Source organism: Canis aureus, chromosome 20 (genome assembly GCF_053574225.1).
Source record: "Canis aureus isolate CA01 chromosome 20, VMU_Caureus_v.1.0, whole genome shotgun sequence".
Taxonomy (NCBI): domain Eukaryota; kingdom Metazoa; phylum Chordata; class Mammalia; order Carnivora; family Canidae; genus Canis; species Canis aureus.
Window position 1 is genome coordinate 26232455 of NC_135630.1, and position 17822 is coordinate 26250276.

Here is a 17822-nt window from a genome sequence, read left to right on the forward strand (position 1 = left end):
TTGCTAATATCTAATTGGGATTTAGCCTTCCCATCAGTTAGGAAACATGTGTCAGTTCCTTTTTTTTTCCTTTGTAAATTGACTTTTTATTGGTGTTCAATTTGCCAACATATAGAATAACACCCAGTGCTCACCCCATCAAGTGCCCCCATCAGTGCCCATCACCCAGTCACCCCCAACCCCGCCCACCTCCACTTCCCCCACCCCTAGTTCCTTTCCTGGATGTGATTCTTGAGGGCTGGCTGGCCTCCAGAGGTCAGCTTGTGTGCAGCCCGACAGCTGCCCTGGCCTGCCCTCTGCCGCTGAGCCCAGACATGGGTACGGCCTTGTGTGTTCCCCTTGCCCTGAGGGGACCAGGCCCACGGACACTGGAGCCCAAGCTGGGGGGGCACATGGTGAGTCAGTGTCACCCCGCCTGTCCCGGCAGGCACAGCAGCCTGGCGGGGCTGTCCCGGCTGGGTGGCTTCCCATCTGGCTAGCATGGAGGACGAAACCAGGCCGGGCCTCCCGCCTTCTCTGTCATGCTGCTTCCCACGCTGTGTAGCCAGAGCCGGATGCACTCGGGGACGTTTCGATGCAAACACGGTGTGAGGGCCACAGAGGAAGGGATGACCCTGAGGCTGGAGCTGGACCGCCCACCCCGCATGCTGCTCCAGTGGGGCCTCCCTGCCTCTGCCATCCGTGTGGCACAGGCCTGGTACTGGCAGACGCTCTGCAGGCCGGGGGGTAGGCCCCTGGCGTCATTTGCCATCCTATCCCCAACAGCCCAGGTGCTTCTCCCCGAGGAGGAGTCCTGGTGTGGGTATAGCGGTGGGGCGGCTGGCAGTCTGGGGCAGGCTCTCCTGCAGGGCAGATGGTTGGGAAGCTGCCCAGGTCGGGGCCATCCTGTGGCCTGGGGCGGGGTCTCCTGGCAGCCCGCAGCAGGGGCCTAGGAGCCCTCCACCATGTGCCTGGCCTGCAGAGGGTCTGGGTTGGCAGGTGCCATGGAGGGGCTGCCAAACAGGAGCTCGTGCTTGAGCTCAAAGGCATAGGAGCCCCGGGGGCCACCTGTCAGCTGTCCGGTGGTCTGGGGGGCCTGGGACAGGAGACCTCAGGCTGGCGGGTCCCCAGTGAAGAGCTCTGCTGCAGAAGCAGCCACAGGGCTGCGGGAGAGTGGCCAGGTGGGGCCCCACACAGCTCTGGGGTCCTCCTTCACCCAGGGTGCTCCGGATCCCTGCCATTTCAACCCCCAGGCAGTTGGGCATCTGGCGAACATGTTGCATGTAAGGTTTGGCGGAAGCCCGCTGTTGCATGTAGGGAGATGGCCTCTGGTGGGGAAGGTGCCAGCACTCGGCCCCGCCTCCTGACTCCCTGCACCCCTGACCTCAGCCTCCCACAGCAGCTGCCGTAAAGTCCAGGGGATACCTGCTGGCTCAGGGCTGCCCTGTGGCCCGGGCACCCTGTTTCTCTGGCTGGGTGTGTCAGCCCTCTGGGTCACTCATATGTGGAATTTAAGAAATGAAACTGATGGGCATGGGGAACAGAAGGAAAAATACAATGAGATAAAAACAGAGCAGGAGGCAAACCATAAGAGACTCTTAATCATAGGAAACAAAGTGACAGTCACTGGAGGGGAGGTGGGTGGTGGATCAGGTACCTGGGGGATGGGCATTAAGGAGGGCATGTGAAGTGATGAGCACTAGGTGTTATATGCAACTGATGAATCACTACATTCTACCCAAGTCTCATACTACACTATATGTTAACCAACTTGAATTTGAATACAATCTAAAAAAAAGAATGAAAAAAATCACACATTCTTGTGTACAGTGAAGAAAGAACTCTGCATCCAATTAAAAAAGCAGTAATGGGGCACTCGCTATGTGCATCATCAGTTACCAAGAACTTGCTCACCACCATCTTTCAGGTATTAACAAATCACAATTTCTAAGCTTTTTATTAAATCAGGGACTTCCACTTCCTGAGAAGATACATACATACATACATGGTGCAAGCCAAAGCCTCGATCCCAACAACCAGAAAAGATGTGCTCCTGGCGATAGTCAGGAAGCTGTCAGATGACCAGAGCTAGGTAAAGGATCCATGCAGAGGACAGAGAGCGCTTCACTGGGGAGGCTGATGATGGGGCACCATTTTGTCCCCAGGCCACTTGCCGATTCAGGACATCAGCTCCACTGGGATAAGAGGACACCATCACCATACAGTGACACACTGGAAACTCAAGGAGGCCCAAATGCAAGGCTGACATTCCCACAGGACGTGTGCTTTGGGAAGGTGGGAGGTGAAGGGGACGGGACCGAGCGAAGCTTATCGTGGCCTCGCAGTACCTACGGGATGAGCCTCTGCTAGCGAGAATGGGTCTCCCACAAACACAGACCCACCCACGTGGGAGCTTCCAGATGACTAAGCTGCATGGGGCAGAAGAAGACCAAGTATGACACTCCAAATCCCTGAAAGGACTAGCGTAGTGCTTGTGAGGCCTTCCAGTGCTGAGGACAAAGAGCCTGCTTCTGACTAGTGGGTCTCAATCAAAACACAGAGTGTCCACAGGGGAAAAACAGGGAAAAATTACAGGGGCACTGAAGGCCAGCTCAATGCACCAAAGAGAAGAAGGGACTATCGACCAACTAAATAAACCATCTGGCCCTCGATGTTCTTTCATTCACTGTGTTATGCACACATCCAAAGAATTACCAGAAACATACACGGGAAGGAAAATGCAACCAATAATTCAGAATAAAAATAAGCAAAGACCGTGAAGTAAGTAAGATCATGCTGGTAAGAAAAACAGGTAACAAGATGGACAGAAGTGGATGCAACAAATGGAGAACTGAATGAGAAAAGTGTAATGCATATGAAGAAATCACATGGATATTCTAGACCTATAAAATAAACTATCTTTCACCAAGCATTCATCGATGGCTTAACAGAAAACTCGGATGGCATAGGAAAGGACAAGATTGGTGAGTTCTGAGATAGAGCAAACAGACAATACCAAAACTGGAGAGCAAGCAGAAGAAGCAATGAAAAGAACAGAAGACACACGGTCCACAGCAAAAGGCCCATCATACTTGAACTTGAGGTCCCAGGAAAAGAGGGATAGAGATAGAAGCAATATCCAGAGAGAGAACAGCCAAGGATCCCAAACTGCAGAAAGACACCAATTCCCACATTCAAGAGGCAGAATGAAAACACATGTGCGCTTACAGGCACACACAGCACACGCGTGCACATATACACACAGGCACGCATCACACACAGGTCACGTGATCATCAAAATACAGAAAAACAAAAACAAAAAGGAAATCCTAAAAGCAGCTGTGGCTGGGGATGGGGGTTGGGAAGAGACACCCCCTTCAAAAGAACAATAGGTTGTGTAGAAACACAATAGGGGAAAATCAAGTTCTGGCCATTTGAGGTTTGGAGGGAGACTGGAGGAAAAGAGTATATTTGAATCAGATTTTTAAAAAAACCTTTTAGGTAACGTATTGAGTAGTTTGCTAAGTATTCAAAAATTTACAACATGTTATTTAAATTTCACAACTTTCTGAACTAAATATGATTACTTCCTTTTACACATAGAAACTCTAAGCTTCTTGCCAAAGGCCTCACAATTCCCACGTCACAGAACAAAGACACAAGCCCAGAGCTGTCTGAAACGATGGTGATGCTCGCAGTTTGCTACCACAGTGCTTCATCCAAAGAGAAGGAGGCATGAGCATTAGTGGAATGATGTAAGAGTTGTAATATGCAAAGATTAAGGAGCAGAAAATAAAGGGGGTGGGGGCCAACTCAAAGTTGCAGGGGACAGAGAATAGAGCGGTGTAACAAAGTTAAAGTGACAAGTAAACAGGAAAACCGTGAACCACGCTTGCTTGACGCAGTGAGCGAGAGCGATGGAAACACGGCATTTGATCAAATCACACTATTTACTTTTTTTCTCACTCTGCTAACAGCTTAACCATGGATATAATGATACAATACGATTGAATTTTAAAACACGTATGGGGTTTCACTGCATAATCTTAATGAATTCTCAGAAGACAACTCAGTATATCAAGTGGTGAAATCACTAATAGAAAAAATATAAATCTTTTTTTAATAGCTAAATTATACAACAAGAGAATAACTATGACAATTTCATCAACATTGCAATGGATTAAAAAACTACAAAACCATATACTGAAATACAAAAATTCTCAAATTCCCAAATGAGTAACTATGAAAGTTCATGATGCGCAAAATACCAACCGTGAAATTAGCATTTTTTAAATACATAAAAGTAGAGGATAAATCATGGAATAGAGGCTTCATTATTTTAACCTACCTCCAAGCCATAAACATGTAAGAATATGTTGGCAGGAAGAGACTGGAAAAACAGCTCTTACCGGGACCACCCAAGGGAAATAGTCCTGAAGTCACATAGCACGGCCTCAACCATCGGACCTAGGCACCGAACCCGTCACAATACACAAGAGCAGGACACTGCAGGGGGTTCAAGATTCACTCGCACCCTAGTAACTCACGTGAGGAAACGTAAATGCGGCTGGTCCTGATTAACCTGCTCCATCCGAATGACCTGCAGACAGACTGGACAGAGGAGAGGACGGACACAGGGAAAGAGACTTTCGGGTTCCTCAGACCAGTAAAAGAAAAGTCCCAATGACCAAACCTCGTGGGACACGGCCCAGGCACCATCTGGACAGGTGGTTCTGACATTACAGAACATCGGGGCTCAGGAGACGATGGAATCTCCCAAAACCATCCAGTTCAACAAACTCCAATTCAGACTCGCTACGAATGTGACAGCCTAAATCTGTCTTGATGTTACAGATAATCCTGGACACGAATATGAAGTCCCTCCTTGAAGCCCTTTGTTACTCAGAGTTAAGACGTCTGCAGTCCACCATTTGCCCTGACAAGCTGCCCTCTGGGATGCCACTGTGGCCTCTGTCCTTTTCACCTGACCTGCAGCAGGAGGACCGCCAAAGGCTTGCTCCTCTACCCCGCACCCCGTCTCCACACCCGCTGGAGGTGCAGGCGGCAGCTACAGGCCACCCCACCTCTCGAAGGAGTACCTTCAGGCCTGGCCTCTGTCTTTCCTTCTGCAAGTGCTTCCTTCCCCGTCCACACCTCCACCTGGACATCTATCTGAGAGTATTGCCAACCCAACATCTCTCAGTTCCCGAAAGCTGTCTTCTCCACATCACTTAAAGGTACCCGCATGCACTCAGCCCACTTCTTTCCTGATCCCTCCCCCTCTCCCATCCCACAATCCATCTTTCAGGCCGTGCCGTGGGCTCTGCCTTCAGGGTTGACCGTCTGCCTGGCCACTCTTAGCACCCGGTTCCACACCACCATCATCTCTTCCTGGAACCAGATCTTTTCAGCGCTCTCCCTGCTCCAGTGCGTTCCGTCTGCCACAACCTTCTGACTCAGACCATGACCTCCACACACTCTTAGGGCACGTGAAGAATTTTGAAAGACAGCAGTTAGGTCCAGATGGTTTATAGGTGTCGATTCCTGATCCCTGGCTCAGCTAGTCCTTCCTGTCCCTGAAAGCTGACGGAAGCTCCTGAGGTAGCACCCGATGCCATTTCGCCTTCACCACATCCTACCCCATCACTGCTTTTCTGTCACTTACCAGAACGAAGGCCTCCTCCTTGCTCCTCCTGTACTGTGCTCCAGAGTGAGTGGTAAAAGGCACTGGAACACCACAGAATCCCCTGTTAACCGCAAAGCCTTTCTAAAGTCAAGGCGTCACTAAGCCTGGGACAGAACATCCGGTCTTTCCTTCTTTGCGTTCATTTCCATAAAAAGAGAATGACATCAGACACACGCCACCTAGCCTAAATTCATCTGTCCTGAATTCAGGGACAGTGACGATGGGATCGTGAGAGGGGTGGCGGTTCCTGCTGATAGATCCTGCCTCCTCAATCCCGAAGGATCATCAGGGAAGGACGTCAAGCTGACTGGGAGCCACGCACAAAGAGAACAGGAAAGAAAGGCTGGAGACAGTGGAAACTCAACTCACTGAGGCAGAAAGCTCACGGGAAAGATCTATACTGTCTCTAAGCATGGAATTACCTCAGGTTTTGCTTTAAAAAAAAAGAAGAAAATAATCCTGGGAAATAATTCACACACCCTATCTACAAAGTCACAATGCTGAGTCAGGAGCCAGAGCCCGCCCACTCACACATGCCTCGGTCTCAGTTATGTATTTTCTGTGATATTTCAAGGAGGAAGAGGTGAAAGATGCTACATGAATTTCCAGTAGACCAATTTTAAGTCAGTAAAAGAATCATTTCTCAGAACTGATATATGTATATATATATATGTATATATATATATATATATATATAAAACACATATATATGTTCAATATTATATAACATAAGATATATCTTTTCTTAAACATTTATTCAAACTTAGAGGAACAGTATCATTAAGTTTTTACACAAAGAATATTGGGTACTATAAATTTTTACTAAGGACATATATCTACCCCCTCATCAGGAAGGTAAGCACCTTCCTGCTTATTCATTCCTAGCATGCCCTTGTTAACATTACATGAACTTCTAAAACAGTGTAATTCATCGACTGTAATGACATACTATAAACATATATAATATACAAACAACATACCTAATAATCATTCAAACGTCATTTCGAAGCCCCACAGCATATCATTTATGTTTACTATTAATTTCCACCAGACTTTACATCACCCTGGTCATAGTATTCATTCATGGGTACATGAACTGAAATTTTATAAACTCTCTCTCCATCTTGCTAAGAGAGGCATCCCAATGGCATTATATTTCATGTTTAAAAATTACCAATCATACTATTAATTTTGCCGTTTATATCAATTGTGCATCAGTACTATTTATAATAACAATTCTTTCTGACCGATTTTCACACTTAGAATACTGTAGCCAAAGACACTAAAACTTTAGAAACCTTACTTCCATGTGTGTATATACCAGTCTGTATATGTACACACATACACACAGAAAAATGACAGAATACTTATTAAAACATCTTCCCATTATAAAAAGCATAAAATAAAATCTATGGAGGAAATGAAAGAGACAGGAGTTCAAGAAGAAAAGCAAATATAATTGTTCTGACAGTGAAAAGAGAGAGCTCAGTCAGGTAAAGTTCAAAGGGATGATAGTGAGCATCAAATTATCATGGTAGTAACGTTCTATTGGATACATATTCAATAGTGAGATACAAAATACTTTTACAAGGTCAACTTTTCCCATACACTTGTAGAAAACCCCATCCTGTACTATTGATACTTGAGATGAAAATGTTTGAGGTCCAACTTAAAAATGGGGAGGGGGTGATAGTTTTGACAAATTATGGAGGGAGATCTTGAGCACTCTGCTGAAGCACAACTAGTGTGATTGCTTGCACAAAGAACACAAGTGTCGCACCACCACCGTCATGGCCCTGCAAGACAGAGTGGCTGCTCAACCTTTCATAAAGCCCTCGTTCCCTCATGCAAGGGTCACAGCCACAGTGGCCCTGCTCAGTGAAGCCAACGTCCCAATGTCTTCCCACTTCAGAATTGGCACCTCTGTATTCCCTCCACCTGGAATGCTCTTTGACATAACCCCTCTCATAATTCAAGATTCTACTCTAAATGCCTCAGAAAGAATGCTCGGACTTTTAGTTTGGTTATGTGTGTATTACGGTACTCTGCATGGTAATATTTTGTGTCATTTCTTACAACTGCATGGGAGTCTACAACTATCTCAAAGAAAAGTCTTTACAAAACCCTCTGGGGCTGCCTTCTGCAACAGATCTATCTGCAATGCTAACCTCTGCCATGACTCCCCCCACCCCTCGTCACTTCCTTGCCTGTCACCCAACATCATTCCTCCATAGTACCCACTGCTTTCTGAAATTACTGATTGGCTCACTCCTCTATTTCCTGAGACCCCACAAGGAAGTCATCTCCAGAAATACAGAGTCCTTGTCTTGCTCATCACTCTCTCCCAGGACTTAAAATGAGGCTGGGCCTCAGGAAGCTTTCACTAGATGAAAATGCACGAGGCAGAGGTGATACCCAGTGACAGGACAGGAAGACCTGACATCACTCTGCTGTGACATGTTACATACTTAACCTCATGTAGTTCACTCCTTAGGAGAATTCTGGAAGAAAGAGTAATTTTCCATATTTGTAGTTGAGTGAATGGAGCGTAAGAGGTTAAATAACTTGGCCGACGCTGCATCGGCCATCAGGTTGGCCATTAGGAAGTACTGATGAAATACTTCATCAGGAAGTAATGGTGTTGTTCAAAGTCAGGTACTAGAGATTAATAAGCCTACACAGAGCTTTCCTCACCACAAGCCCCTCACAGGGCTTTCCATTTATTGCCTCAATTGATCCTCACGATAGTCTACATCTGATCACATCAGGGGTTCAGACCACGAAACCAGGCTCGGAGAGTCAAGGAGGTTTGTTCAAGCAAGTACAGCTGCTGTGGAACACAGGGAACTCAGGGGCTGCGACCCCAGCTCCAGCTCCCCCGGAATCCCACGCGTGCACAGACGACAGACAGAGATTTAAAGGAATGCACACAAGGTCACGCAGCTGGATGGACAAAAGGCTGAATTAAGAGTAGGCCAACGACCTATTAGTCAAATGAGCTTTCCAGCCTGGCGTATCGTGCCACTGTCAAACACTTGAAAGTTTACATTTATTGCAGACTTTCAGAGATAAGATCAAGATTTTTATAATGAACATTAGCCATGCTACTGAAAACATAAGTAGACCGAGGTAAGAGACAGCCGACACGGAATACATGTGCTTATGGCCACCGTACACCATGCATACTCACAGCTCCAGAATATGACAAAAATCTAACTGCATGCATGTTGGGCTTTGATCTCTACAGGGTATAATCTTACTTAGGAATATTTAGTATTATTTCATAACATTTTCCTATCTATGGACAAACAGATCATTACAAATCAGGATGAAAACTGTTCATGACTCTGAAAGCTCTACATCTCTAGGGGAAGAAAATGCGTCAGAAACAGAAAAATCTTATACACTGTATGTATCCATGTGCTCTCTGATAAATACAAAAGATTTTCTCACCAAAAGAGCACGACACTTCAATGTACTTGCACAAGGCTCACATATGTCTTAAAATAATGAACAATCAGAAACTGAAGAACAATAGTAAGTTCCAACAAAAATAACAGATACAGCGTGTATCTGACTTTACTTTGTCTCTACCAATACTGGGGGGAACACTCTTTAATGGGGTGGCCGTTTCCCAGTTAACACTGTTCAAACCCGAACAGCAAAACTTTGGTTGAACAGCCAAAGTCAGGTCTCTACCCTAGAGGATCATACAATGTTAATGATAGGAAGTTTTCTATTTTCCTTCCCTCATCGCAGAAATAAAAAGTTGTGAGGAAAACAAAAGTTACTTATGGTATCCAAAACTCGGATAATGCTAGATTTAACATATGTTTATGCTGCATTCTGCAACTAAAACAATTTGCATTGAAAATGTCGAGTAGGTATTTCTCTCTATCACTACAACTATAAACCGGACAGGATAAATCAGACCACTGTGACAGTTCAAGTGGAGAATTTAGGAGCAGAAAAAAGAAAGATTTTCAGCAATATATGACAAGTTCAATTATTTTAGACTTAAATCTGGTAAAAAATGTAATTAAATTTAAAACATGCAATCAAATAGCATATATATATTTTTTTTTTCCCATATAGCACAAGATGATGAAAGATAAGATAATTTTCCTTATGGAGATTCCGATCTAAGCCCAAATGAAAAGAAAAAAGAAACCTATCTTCATCATGGCAGGTGACTATGTCCTACAAAAAGATCCTTGCATCATACAAAAATGCAACTCCTATAACATAACAGAACTTTAACATGGGGGAAAACGAGGCCTTTTTTTAAAGTAAACTGCTGTTGCAAGGTAACTTTTAATTTGCGCACATAATGTAAATTGCTACGGTCAGCGCACCTTGGGTCACGGAAACAACGGTAGCTGGATCCAGAGGTGCCCCGGCAGTCCGGGTGTTCAGGCAAAGTGCCGTGAACACTGAGGATCGATGAGCTCCTCAAAGTGTCACGGCCAGATCCTCGGCAGGGTGGCTGGAGAATAATATTCAGAGAGCAAGCACATGCTTAGTGTTACACTTTAAATTGATGCTGACATTTTGGATTGTGAAAAGAAAGTTTTTCCTAAGTAATATAGGAAACAACCCAGCTAACCTTCTGGAGGATATCAGATAATCATGGTAGGTTGTTGTGTAAGAGCTAACTTCTCAGAAATGTGAGCCCATGTGAAATACAAACAAGCAGCCGTTGCAGAGATTTACTATAGTGATCAACATTTTAATTACTTTCTGTTTTCTTAGATGTACAGGACTATTGCGATGAATATTCGCTCCATCTACAAACAAAGCAGTATTTTTAGCCTGGTATTTGCATTTGGTGGCAAAAAACTCCCACAAGGGTACGAATAACCACGAGTCATGTGCTGATTAATCCGAGACTTCTCAAGTCACGCATTAATTAAAGGAATTACTATGATCTTTGCTGGTAACGCTACACATTTGTCACACGGCATGCAGAGAACGACTTATTGGATGGTCAGATTTCAAACAAATCTCCAACCCTGCAAATACAGAGAGGATTTTTTCGAATCACTGCTGATGGTGACTCAATAAAAACCGAGGGCCTAAGTATGAAAACAAACTCCTACCAGAAAATCGCTAGACCAGTCTACACATGTGTGATGATTGACAAATAACTCGAGTGTGCAAAGAAGTGTTCTCCACATAAGAGAAAGGAGGACCACAATGGAAGGTGTGCAATGCAGGCCAAGCCACATCCTCAGCTGGCCCCGGCCCCCCGGCTCCAGGCCCCCCAGCCCTGAAAGGGGCGCGCACACACTGCGGCCCTGCTGCTCCGTATTCCTGCCAATGCCCTACGCTCTGGACATGCAGCCTTACCTCAGAAGCCACGGACTATCTATCAAGTGGGTTAAATTGCTTCATGTTTTCAAGGCGTCTTATAAAGCATTCTCGGGAAAATGTTTTGCTCCGTCATTCCTGACCTTTTAGAAACGGTGCCCCAGCAAGTATTAATATTGATGAAAACCACATGATCTCGGTCATTTACTGCCGACTGACACACACAGGCCCAAGGTAACACAACACAGCTTCCCTGGTTCTTAGAACGTATACATAGACCAAAGTTGAAATACTGAACTTTCTTTTTTCAGAAGAAGATCCTACATTTTTCTGGTTAAAACTGACCCATTGCTTAAACTCTGCCCTTTATTTTTATTTTTTTTATTTTTTATTTTTTTAGTTTCAGAAGCAGAATTTATTTATTTTTTTAAGGTTTTCTTTTTTTTGTTTATAATAAATGTATTTTTTATTGGTGTTCACTTTGCCAACATACAGAATAACACCCAGTGCTCATCCCCTCAAGTGCCCCCCTCAGTGCCCGTCACCCATAAACTCTGCCCTTTAAACATCTCTGATAAAATCGAAGATGTCAAAGAAACCACATAAGACATTTCAGAAAATCAATTTGAAAGGTGTTAATCTCTATATGGGAAATATTTTTCTGCCGCAAAGGAATCTATATGCATCCTTCCTTCCTTAACAAAACAAAGTGAATTTTGTCGTGTTCGGTTCTATAAAAAGAGAAGCCCCACAGCCCTATTCTGAATGTGTCAGCAGGTCTTCTCGTGTAGGGAGTCGAAGGGTACAAGTCTCCTCTTCCAGAAGTGGGCAGGCAGCAGCGCACTTACAAGCCACAGGCCAGAAGAAGAGGATTATTTCCACAACAGGCAAAACTGCCAGGAGGAACAAGCCACGACAACCGCGTGCATATTAAAGCCTTACAGTGGCTCCACAAGACCAAGGGAGCACCGAGAGCTCCCACTCATGCAGTTTAGCTCGAGATTCGGGGAAAGCATTTGACTATGGGGTTTGGAGGATGGAGCATGAACAGTACTTTTGTAAGACTTCTGCAGGTGGGAAAACTGGGCTGTGCTCACATAGCTATCACCCACCAAGACCAAGAAAGCCTCAAACGTTATTTTTAAACACTGGATTCTCACATCCATTCCTTATTTTTCATGCCTGAATTACAGATGTCATGATACCATGAGATACTTTAGGATGCCTACGCATTGCGAAGTAAAAACTTCTACCAGCAGCTGGCTGACCACTAACCCTAGGTCAGAACATGGGCTACTGTATTTATCACTAATCCTGATATGACAATTCACTATAAACTTAATTATTAAAGCTCTCCTAAAACATCAAGAGTCTGACACCATGTGTTTACATCAAAGCCAACAGACATATAAAGGTGAAATCGGAGTATATTAAGTATTACTCCTTTTTCCCCACTGGATAATCAGTATTTGATATTTCAAACACTCAGAATATTTCTCAATGTTTTCTGTCAAAGTATTGTTAATGAAAGGAAAGAGGGAACGAGTTACAGAACTTTAGAACTGAGCTGATGCAAAGAAAATTAGACATTTCTTTGAAATCTCACATTTTTGTAACTGGCTACATAAAATATGGGTTTACTTTAATATAAAAATGACAATCTTCTCCATTCCTCACGTATACACAGTAAAGCAACTACCACGTTTGGTGGAAACATGAAGCGGAAGATGGGTCAGAGGGAACGAGAGATGGATGCTTTAGCACCAGCTCTCAAGCTTAAACAAGGAAAATAATAAGTTAGGAAAGATTTACACATAGCATTGTTTTCACAGTAAATATTTAGAAATATAAATTAAAGTAGCGTGAAATCGCAGTATCATGATATGGATAAACAACAGATTGTGAGGTCATTAAATTATAATGTAAATCTGTTATCTATAAAATATATGCAATGATGTCTATGATATATGGAGGAGACAGAGCATGCTGCAAAACATCATGATCAACAGATTCTCCTTTATACAAAATCCTATATGTACATTTCTAAATATGCACGAGAACACGTGACCAGTGAGAGACATCAGCAAGAGCTAACAGGAGCTGCCTCTGAGTGACGAGATCTGCAATTCCGTTTACTTTTTGCACTTCTATATACTGATTGCATTTTTAACGATCATTTATCTGAAAAGTTCTTTCCAAAGTAAAATGTCTTTTTTTTTAAAGAGATTCTGACATGAAATGAGAAAAAAAACAAAGGGCTTTATTTTTAAAGAAGAAAAACTTCTAGCAAGGTCATGTGCTAGTCTACTACCCTGAAGGGACTGTGCACTTTGAAGACTTTGGGAAATGTTCACTGTGCCTACAGAGTAGTCCCATGCTCATTCTGTCATTTCTGCAGTGAGTAGCACCAATAGAAGAGGTATGGAGGGCAGCCCCGGTGGTGCAGCGGTTTAGCGCCGCCTGCAGCCCAGGGCATGATCCTGGAGACCCTGGATCGAGTCCCACGTTGGGCTCTCTGAATGGAGCCTGCTTCTCCCTCTGCCTGTGTCTCTGCCTCTCTCTCTCTGTCTCTGTCTCTATGAATAAATAAATAAATAAAAATCTTTAAAAAAATAAAAGAGGTATCGAGAAGAAGTGAAAGGTACTCCACCCTCTGGTACAGAACGTGTTTTCATGTGAGGCTCAGGGACCAGTAGTGGGTTATTCTCGACTATACTGCTCTCAATGACATCAAGCACAAACCCACTAAGAGACTTAGGCGTGCCTCTGCTGTTATGACATTTTGGTCAAAATGGCAAAATGCATCTTAATTACAGTTTTGATAGGTATGTACTTATAGGTGTCATATATTCAACGACCTTTCAGGTTCAGGATATAACTGAGTACACTTAGGACATGTAAAGTTAACAAATTAAAACTCTGATAGATGATAGGAAAGAAAATTCTATCCAGAGTTTCACCGATACCATGAAATTATCATTTTGATGGCCCACATTTATGATGCTCTAAATATATGCACAGTGTAAAGTAGTCAATCTGGATTTCTACAAAAGGACACTGAGCACAAAATGGAAACATAAAGACAGTTCTATGAAATGAATCTCATAAACTATCGACCGAAGAACATTATATGTTTAAACTAAACAGTTTTTGACTCCATGATCATTTATCATACTCAAGATAAAAATAGATAAAAAATAGTTGATAATTGATGATTAAGACAAAATTCATATAACACTAGCATTATTCTTTCCAAGTATTCCAAGCAGAAATTCTTATAGGACACAACCAAAAGTATGGGCTATTTACTTGCTGTTATTTTAATAAAAGAACAAAGAAAACTAAGACCTCACAAAATGTTGAAATAGCTATCTATCTACAGACATTGTGAATTTTTAGGAAGACACGCTGAAACATCAATACCATTGCAAACACACACGCATGCGCATATTCTGGTACGATGAACTTGAAAATTAACAAGCTATATTGGAGTTATGAATAATGGTCCTAATTATTCTTTTCCCAAAGTAGTAAACAGAAATACTATGTCAGAGTTTTCTGATCAGTGACAAAGTCATTAATAAATGAAATCAAAATGGCTAGCAATCAATAAAAAACTGTATTTGTGAGGGAAACATTCACTGCTACACTAGGCTTCCATTCCGTATAGGCAACAGATTCATTTTAGTATGTAAAATGCTCTGGGTTGAAGAATGCTTTTGACAAGAAATGATAAAGATTTTTCCCTATCACAGTAACAAAAACATATATTCACGTTGTGTTTTTTGAACTGCTCATCTTCCTAAAAAAATTAAGTAATGAGGAAGGCCATAAGATGGCTAGGAAAACATAAACTGTAAGAAGCAAGAGGTTCATTTCCCTTAAACAAAATTCCCAGAAAGCAGGCAAGAAAAAAAATAAAAGACCTCAACAATTGGAAAAGTTGGGGAAGGAGGGGAAAATCTGAAAGCAAGCAAGATGAAAATAATGAAAATACCAGCTGACATAAACAGGGATAGAATGCAGTCTAATCCCCAGACTCCTGAGCAAGGACATATGCAAAATTAGCACGGGAACACAAAACTACAACAGAAAGATGGTACGCGTAGCACCGGGACCAAGTATTAAACAAAGCATATCGAATTCAGAACTTGCTCATCAAACTGGATTAATTCTCCCTTTTGACGAAATGCATTTTGAGTTCAGGTTACGTCACAGGAATATTTTTATGGAATGACTTTAAAAATGTAGAGAAAGACTCTGATTCCTCTGACTCCCCTTAGTGAAAGAAAATCTTCGAATGCTGCTAAAGTTAATTAAAAACCATGAGGGAGGGATCCCTGGGTGGTGCAGCGGTTTAGCGCCTGCCTTTGGCCCAGGGCGCGATCCTGGAGACCCGGGATCGAGTCCCACATCGGGCTCCCGGTGCATGGAGCCTGCTTCTCCCTCTGCCTGTGTCTCTGCCTCTCTCTCTCTCTGTAACTATCATAAATAAATAAAAATTAAAAAAAAAAACCATGAGGGATCGATGAAATGAGAGATTCAATACAGACTGTGACATTCTGGGCCAAAACTGAAGTGTCATCAAAAAGTAATGGTTTTGGTAGACCCTGGCTAACAAACGAGAAAGGATATCAAACACAAAGACTTTTTTTTGTCAAGAATGGTAACACTGATGAGAGAGAACCTCAAAGTGACATACATACATACCGACAACTGAGTATGTATATTCAGCGTAAAGACTCACCAGAAGCAGGTGTCCATGCCTCTGTGGACAAAAAACAAAACAAAACAAAACAAAACAACTTTGGTTAACAGATCAACACACATATTAAAATCCAGACACTATAAGTTCTGGCACAGAGGCTGAAGCACACATTACATGAGAACACTGTTGCTGTCTCTATCTGGTGAAACACAAAGGAGTGTGAACCTCGTAAATGCAGTTTTGGGTATCAAAGTCCAACTGACTCTTTGTAATGTGCTCTGGCTTTGCAATTCTCAACATAGCAGGTGATAACCTGATATAGAAGCGAATACTACCGTGACTTCGGTTAGCTGCATGTGAGTTGTTTAAATATCAGAAGGTGAAGTACGACAAATTAGGAATAAAACACAAATTTATGGAAAGGGTGCTTCAAAGAATGAAACCTGGATAAAACTCAAAAGCAGGAATCCTCCCAAGTGATCCTTTGCTACAAAATTAATTCACATTAGTGGAAGGCTTTGCTATGCCCAGTGCTGGGAATGTTTTTGTCCTGTCGGAAACAGTTCACGCAAAATACCGAATTTCCATATTTCACCGTTATGTCCCGTTGTTTTGCTCAGAAAGAGCACCAAATCTCTGTGCTTAATTTAAAATGAATTACAATTTTGCTGGGGGTTTAATTGCTAAGTAATTTGTTTGAACAGTTTAAACCACTTACAATTTTAGTCAACATAAAAATTTGTGGGCAATCATACGGGAAAACTCATAAAACCACAGCTAAATTCCTAGGGATCAAAGTGTTATAGACTGAAATAGCCTTTAACTAACAAATGATCATTATGATTGGATGTCAACTGCATTCCTATATTGTAATTCATTTGCATATGTAAGAAAAAATAGAAAACCATTAGGCCAAGTAAAGGACTAAAAATTGCTTTTAAAGCAGCAACACTATGCAAATCTAAACAGAAATTCCAAACGTCCTGTTATTCTTCTGGGAGTTCAGAGCAAAAGTCGTTCTTACGTAAAAACGGAATTAAGGTTGAGAGCCCACAAGACTTCCTGACGGTGCTTCGTAAGTTAGAAAATGAGCCCATAGATAGGAGATCGTAAAGACGCTTTTCTTCCAACAGAGACGGCTTCCTTACTGCTCACCCAGTTCCTGACCTCTGTCATGAGCTAGTGAACCCCCAGAACAAAGCTGAGAACAAAACCTGGGTTTCGATACGACTCCACAGTTGAACTCAGAACCAGATTAAAACCAGGGCTTACGAGAGCTTTCCCGCTGTCAGATTCAACCGTGGGTCATCCCTAATTCCGCCCCAGACCAGCGAGAAGACAGCAAGCTCCCATCCTTGCAGGAGTGTGCCGTGGAAGCGTCACAAGCCAAGGACAGAGGGGTTGTGTCCCTCAGAGTGAAGCTACAGGAAATGGTTTCCTTCTTTTCATTTTTTCGTTCTTAAGGAACTTTCATAAAACAGCTCTGAATCATGCAGTCTCCTTTAAAAATGTTCTCCTCATAAGGAAAACAGAAGAAAAATCAACCACCAAAGGTCACACTTGAAAACGCAGAACTTCAGAACTTGTGGAAGAAACACCTGTAAGACCTCTTTCTTTGTACCACTTCATGCAAAGTTTCTCATGAGAAATTTATGTACTGGTTTGTGTTTTATGAATCAGACCTGAATAAAAAGAGAGACTTCTGCCATGAAACTTAAAGGGTAAGAAAATCTCCGTGTGCGTGCCACTCCCAGCATCATGAGTCAGGTTTTTCCCCTCCCCACGCAGACTGTTCCAGAGTCTCACCTCAATCCCCCCTACTGGTCCTTACAGATGCGCTAAAATGGATTACCACTGCAGTGGTTTATCAGTCCTCCTCCGATATCCATAGAAAACTAAAGAAGACCAAGGAGGGTCCTCAAACTCCCATTCCCGACCTGGTGAAAATGGCATTTAAAGTCCTTAACACCCGAGAGGAAGTGGCTGAACTTAAGAGGCAGGCCAGGCTCCAGCAGAAGGTCCAACTCCAGACCCAAGCGTCGGTGGGAGCCCGCAGAAAGGGGGAACCAACCGAATCCCACCTGGGGCTTGCTTCAGATGTGGCACCGAGGGACAATGGGCCCGTCAATGTCCCAATCC

At 43.2% G+C, this 17822-nt stretch overlaps 1 long non-coding RNA gene across 7 annotated transcripts in view; it reads right to left on the reverse strand.

Annotated features, from left to right (window-relative positions):
- LOC144291588 (uncharacterized) overlaps window positions 1-17822 on the reverse strand; it is a 156747-nt gene that overhangs the window by 57000 nt on the left and 81925 nt on the right. For 4 of the 7 annotated variants that reach the window (XR_013358917.1, XR_013358918.1, XR_013358915.1 and 1 more), the window contains one exon: window positions 15723-15743. The exons of the other annotated variants lie outside the window; for them this stretch is intronic. This is a non-coding gene — a long non-coding RNA (uncharacterized LOC144291588). The remainder of the gene's footprint in view (window positions 1-15722; window positions 15744-17822) is intronic. 7 annotated transcript variants of the gene reach the window in all.